We start from the raw sequence: 6,304 nt of genomic DNA, 5'->3' as shown, positions 1-6,304 counted from the left end.
CAGCACTCTTCGACGAGGTGCCTGCTGGGGGGAACTGCTTACAGAACAGCTGCTTACAGAGAGCAATGACCTTGGCGATGGCAACATTGTTTTTTTGATTTTGAAAAGTAGCGTAATTGAAATGTCCGTCTGTCCCAAAGCAACTGTGTTACGGCCGTAATGTATTCCTTTTCAAGCGTAGAAAGGAAATACGTTCATAATTCATTAGGTTGCCATAGATACCAAGCAAGTACAGATTGGCTTTGGGTTTTTACATTGTGCGTCTTTGGTGTTCTTTCATTTCCTCAATTTTCTCCCATGCGTATAATTTAACAATAATATAATATTTGAAGTTTTATTAGGTAAATAAGATCAATTTAATTTCACACGTTTGCGCTCATAATCAGTCATGACGATTACGAAAACTACAGAATCTGTACACTACCTACCTTGCTGATAACATTTAACATGGCTAAAAAGGAAAGAGAACTTACAGTATTTTGTATGTTAAATTTGGATCCTATACTCCGGGGTACGAACCTTACTGTGCGTAGAGAGCTCGACGTGTTTCTTTGATATCACTACGCAACATTCGGCGAACTAGCGTGCGCTTTCATGTGGCTGTAAACGGTTAACTGTGCTCTTGACGGGTGCAGAAGGAAGCGGGGTTCAGCTGAATCCGCGAGCTCAGCGGGGCACGGGAAGTGAACCGCAGGGTGTGGGACGACGCGAGTACCGCTGTTTGAGTCTGCCGCTAAGGTGCACAGGTGTGTGTCTGTCCGTGTTCCCCTCTTTGTTCCCACAGGAAGATGGTTAGGTTTCTTCCTTCAGGGGTTATAACACAATGTAATTATGAGTGTTTTGGGAAGATCATGCAAGTATGTCATTCCCTATTTGTGCGTTTTTTTGCATTTTGCATTTGATGCAATACAAACATGCCACATCAACGTCCAGTATACGCAGTAACATAGTCTGCAGAGTCATCTAAAAGCAGATTGCTTTGTGTAGTTCTGACGCAGGCACCTTTCTGGAGTACGACTTTGTCCTTTATCAGACCTGTTTGTCCTTCGTGTCACATGCTCTGAGTCATGCCTCACTCTAAGGTAAATAGCGAGCACGGCCAGGGCTGGAGGGGGCAGAGTGAGGGCTGGTGGCTGGTTCAGTGGTCACTGTGATTATGAGGACTGCTTTGGGTGTCGCCCTTTAGAAAGGGTGAAGTTAGTTCTTTGTTGGGTAATATATGCATGCCATATTTGCTTATGTATGATCAGGAAAGGCAACCAATATTAGCTGCAAAGCTGGTTCCTGTATCATCCATATGCAAAATCTGTGTCTATTGCCAAATAAATAATTTGGGTTCTTACACTGACATTTTGAGTTTGGAATGCCATTAAGAAGAAAGAGAGCTCGGGTAAGCTCAGTAATCACAAAGGACCTGGTAGGCCAAGGAAGACCTCTACAGTTGATGACCAAATAATTTGTATCATAATGAAGAAAAAAAGCACCTGTCCGACAGATCAAACAGACTCTTCAAGAGGTGGGTCTGGATGTGTTGGTGACTACTCTGCAGAAGACTTCTCAAACATATCTAAAGTGGTGACTCTGAAAGATGCAAACCACTAGGAAGCTGCAAAAACAGGCTGTTACAGTTTGCTATGAAGTACCTAAAAGAGCCTGTAGAGTTCTGGGAAAAGGCATTGTGGACAGATGAGACCAAGATGAACTTGTATCAGAGTGATGCCAAGAGCAAAGTGTAGAAGGAGCAGCCCAAGAATCAAAGCACCCCCCCCCCCCCGGGTGTCTGGGTGGCGCAGCCTGTAGAGCACTGACCGCATGCTCATTGCAAGCCGCGACGTTGGCGGTTCGAATCCGACTGTCCGACATTTGTCGCATGTCTTCCCCTCTCTCTCGCTCCCATTCTTCCTGTCTCTCTATACTATATACTGTCCAATAAAGCTGAAAAAGGCCTAAAAAATATCGTTTAAAAAAAAAAAAAAAAAGAATGTATGTAATACTGACACAGGTGCTGGCTCACTTGTGTTCATTGAAGATATAACTGAATGCTTCATCTCACAGCAAGGCAATGATACAGCCAAACAGTGCTTGTTCTTCTTAATTATGTTCCAAACAGTTTGTTTAGGGAAGCCTATTGTTTGGCCCATGTCTCTGACTGTTGTTATTATTTCTCATTAAGTAAGTAAGTAAGTAACTGAATACACCTGACTAATCAGAAACAGCTGAGAAGCCAACTGTCCAAAATTCATTGTTTCATTTCTAATCCATTGTGCTGGATTATAGTCAAAGAACAGAAATTGTACCACCGTCCAAATACTTATGGTCTTCACTGTATATAATATTTTAAAATATAGCATGCAATTACATTTATTCATGAAATCACATGAAATAACCCAAGCAGATTTGTACTATGTTTTTTTGTTGTTGTTTTTTTTGTTTTTACCAATTGCAAAAACCCTATCAATTTAAACCGTTAAAACACAAGATAGAAAGCCTGTAAAATGGATAAACTACAAGCCTTGGTGATTTCTCCTTTAGTTACAATATCCTCTGCGACAGTTTAGTTATATTGGCATTATGGTCCATGTGCATTACATTACTGTTCATCATCATTTTCATTTTTGCTTACAATCCATGTATACATCTGGATATTTCCTGAAGCAGGTTAAACTCCGTGCTCAAGGGTAGAAGATCAACGACCCATCAAGGAACGGAACCCACAACCTTTTAGTCACAAGCCCAGTTCTGTAAACATTATGTCGCACTGCTGCCCCTGTACAGTACAAGATTTATGGGTTTGTACTAGAACATGTGACCATTTTCCACAGGTGGCCAGCCTGAAGACAGCTCCTGTCATCCTGTCTGTTTATGCTCCTCCAGCAGAACTGTTTGCATTGATTTTGTTTTCTGGCCTGCAGATGAGTTGAGTCAGGCAGCAGATTGATGCTTTTGCATTTCAATTTCCTTCTCTTTCTCTGTCTCTCTCCATGTCTGTCTCTCTGTCTCTTTCCCCCTATCTCTCTCTCTTTCCCCTTTCTGTCTCTATGTCTGTCTCTCTCCCTTCCTCCCTCTCTCTGTCTGTCTCTCTCCCTCCCTCCCTCTCTCTCTCTCTCTCTCTCTCTCTCTCTATGTCTGTCTCCTTCCAATTGCTTATTTTTCACCTCCTTATTCCTTCCCTTGCTCATTTCTCGCTCCTAGCTTCACTCACCATGAGAGCCCGGAAAGACAGGAAGTGAAGACAGGGAAATGAAGAAAATGTGAATTAGGCAAATGGAATGTCCTTGCTCCTTCAAATGTCAGTTCAGTTACAGAGAAAGAAGAAAGAGTCTCAGGGAAAGAGGCCCCTCCCCCCCCCCCCCCCCCCCCCGCCTCTTACACTTTGACCCAGATTTGTTCTTCTGCTCTCTTCCTTCTGGTCTTTGTAAAAGAATGATCTAAAATAAAAACAAAAAAACACATGGACTGCGGACAAGCACACCGACCTTTCGTCCACCCACTTTACAGTTTTCATGCCTCACACTCACAAATAGCCGTTTCTATTGGCAAATACAGGAAATTAAAGATATGGATGTGAGCCTGTTGGCTTCTGTGCATTTCTACATGAGTGAGTGAAGGCTTCGGCTGCATAGGCCGTGTATGGGGTCACTTTCGTGCTGCAGGAAGAAGCACCGGCCCATGAGGTTGGAGGTTTACATAGCCAGACAACATCTGTCTGGACACTTCTGAATGTATCCTACTGCTGCCATCCTCCATTACGTTATCAGTGAAGATGAGCGAGCCTGCTCAAATAACAGCCACACATGTCCTTACATCTCAAGTTCCTTCTCAGCTTGAAATCCAGCTGTGACCAGCTTGAAATGACCAGCTACCAGCTGTTTCAAAACATAGCTTGAGCTGGTCAAACCACGTTGAGGTTGCTGTTTACCATGATGTGTGTGGGTGTGTGTGTCTATCTGTGAGCACGTGTGTGTGTGTGTGTGTGTGTGTCTGTCTGTGAGCATGTGTGTGTGTGTGTGTGTGTGTGTGTGTCTGTCTGTCTGTGAGCATGAATGTGTGTGTGTCTCTGTAAGAATGTGTGTGTGTGTCTGTGAGTGTGTGTGTGTGTCTGTCTGTGAGCATGTGTGTGTGTCTCTGTCTGTGAACATGTGTGTGTGTGTCTCTGTCTGTGAGCATGTGTGAGTGTGTCTCTGTGAGCATGTGTGTGTCTGTCCGTCTGTGAGCATGTGTGTGTGTCTCTGTGAGCATGTGTGAGTGTGTCTCTGTGAGCATGTGTGTGTGTGTCTGTCTGTGAGCATGTGTGTGTGTGTCTGTCTGTGAGCATGTGTGTGTGTGTGTCTCTGTCTGTGAGCGTGTGTGTGTGTGTGTGTGAACACTTGGGTGCACTCATATGTGGCCACTGCTGGTGTGTGAGGCCAGACACAGGAGCCCCACTCTGTCAATGCAATCTGCTGTCCTTTTGCATTTGACTGTAATAATGGGAGACTAGTGTGGCTTCTGCTTTCCGCTGTCCGTAATCCTGGGAAATGGACCCCCATTTCAGGGGGCGCATGTTTCCCAAACTGCCCACCCCACCCCACATCAGGCTAAAAATAAACACACAGACCCCATAGTTCCAATGGTGGTTGAGCCATGCGATTCCTTCCTCATGCGCACAAAAACAAATCAAAGTAACAAACAAACCAAAAACAGTAGTTGCATTGCTGCAACTATTTTACTCAACATTGGTACACAGGTTCAGCCCCAGAATTATTAGTACCATTGATAAAAATTGAGAAAAAAGGCTGCATGTAATAAATGCGGATAATAATCTATATGTTATGTTCAGGCGGCACGGATGGTGCAGTGGGTAGCACTGCTGCCTCACAGCAAGGAGGTCCTGGGTTTGAATCACCGTCGGCCGGGGCCTCTCTGTGCGGAGTTTGCATGTTCTCCCCGTGTCTGTGTGGGTTTCCTCCCACAGTCCAAAGACATGCAGGTTAGGCTGATTGGAGAGTCTAAATTTCCCATAGGTATGAGTGTGTGAGTGAACGGTGTGTGTGCCCTGCGATGGACTGGCGACCTGTCTGGGGTGTGTTCCTGCCTTTCGCCCAATGTGTGCTGGGATGGGCTCCAGCGACCCTGTTCAGGATAAGCGGGTTAAGATAATGGATGGATGGATGGATGTTATGTTCAAACATATGGGAAAACTATATACTATTATTTCAATTATGTTTACTCATGTATATCATTTAGTTTTTATTAAGTAATCTTTTGTATTTTTTTTTTCTTTTCTGAAAACCATAGGTGTCATAGGTCTATAAGGCAGTCCATGAGTGCAGGCCCAATGATATCAATCATTTTGTTCTGCATGGTGATGAAAAATCCCTCCAAATATGTTCTCTAACCTTGTAGGAAAAGACAAATTGCTGTTATCTGTTCCAGGGGTGGTTGCACAAAGTAGTAAACAATAATTGTGAAACCTGTTTTTTTGGGAATCAACTGAAGTCTTACATGGCACTGTCAGAGTACCAACACATGTTTTATTTATAGAACATGATCCCCACTCCTCAATAATGCAATTATGCAGTGTTATAAGATGTTTTATAAGCAGTTGTAGCAGCAAATAATTTGAAATAACAAGTGCAGACATGTATAAAGGGGAATATTTGTATAGAAAATGTCTGTTCCCAGAGGCTGTATATATGAACAGAGTAAATATATAGCCCTTTATTCTTATTTACAAATGTGTGCCGTACCGGGACTTCTTTCTCTGAGCGCAGTGATCTCAGATTGCATGCGCCATACGAAATAGTTCCAACTAAAAATAAACGTAAAACTTTCATTTTTCAAGAATAATTTGGCACCATGCGTATAGATATACAACGTTTGGAGTTATAACGTATCACTACACGCGCTGCTTTTGAGTGATCCGAAGTCGATTTCATGCTCGGGACCACGAAGGCCCGAATGCCCATTGTATAGCTGGGTGACTGGTCGGCATAGACTTCTGTAAATATAAATTAGACGTCATCACACAAAAAAACTGACAAGGCCATTTGAAAAGGGATACTAAAACTCAGTTGTTGTCAAAAGACCTCAGAAAGTGAATTAATTATCCCTGAAGCAAGTAAATCTGAGGCAATGCCTTCGAGTTTCTCACCTGGTGGCATCTCCATCTGATGGGCGAATTAAATTAGGAAAATACCTCACCAAGCAACACTAACCATCCACCTCCGATATTTTGGCAAGGATGTAATTTTTCTTTCTTTCTTTTTTTTTACATTTTGTTTTTGGAGCGAGTCACACGCGTCACGTGATGCGTGTGTGCACG

The sequence above is a fragment of the Conger conger genome, chromosome 13, assembly GCF_963514075.1.
Source record: "Conger conger chromosome 13, fConCon1.1, whole genome shotgun sequence".
Lineage (NCBI taxonomy): Eukaryota > Metazoa > Chordata > Actinopteri > Anguilliformes > Congridae > Conger > Conger conger.
The sequence above is the reverse complement of the archived record's forward strand: the minus strand, read 5'-3'. Positions refer to the sequence as shown.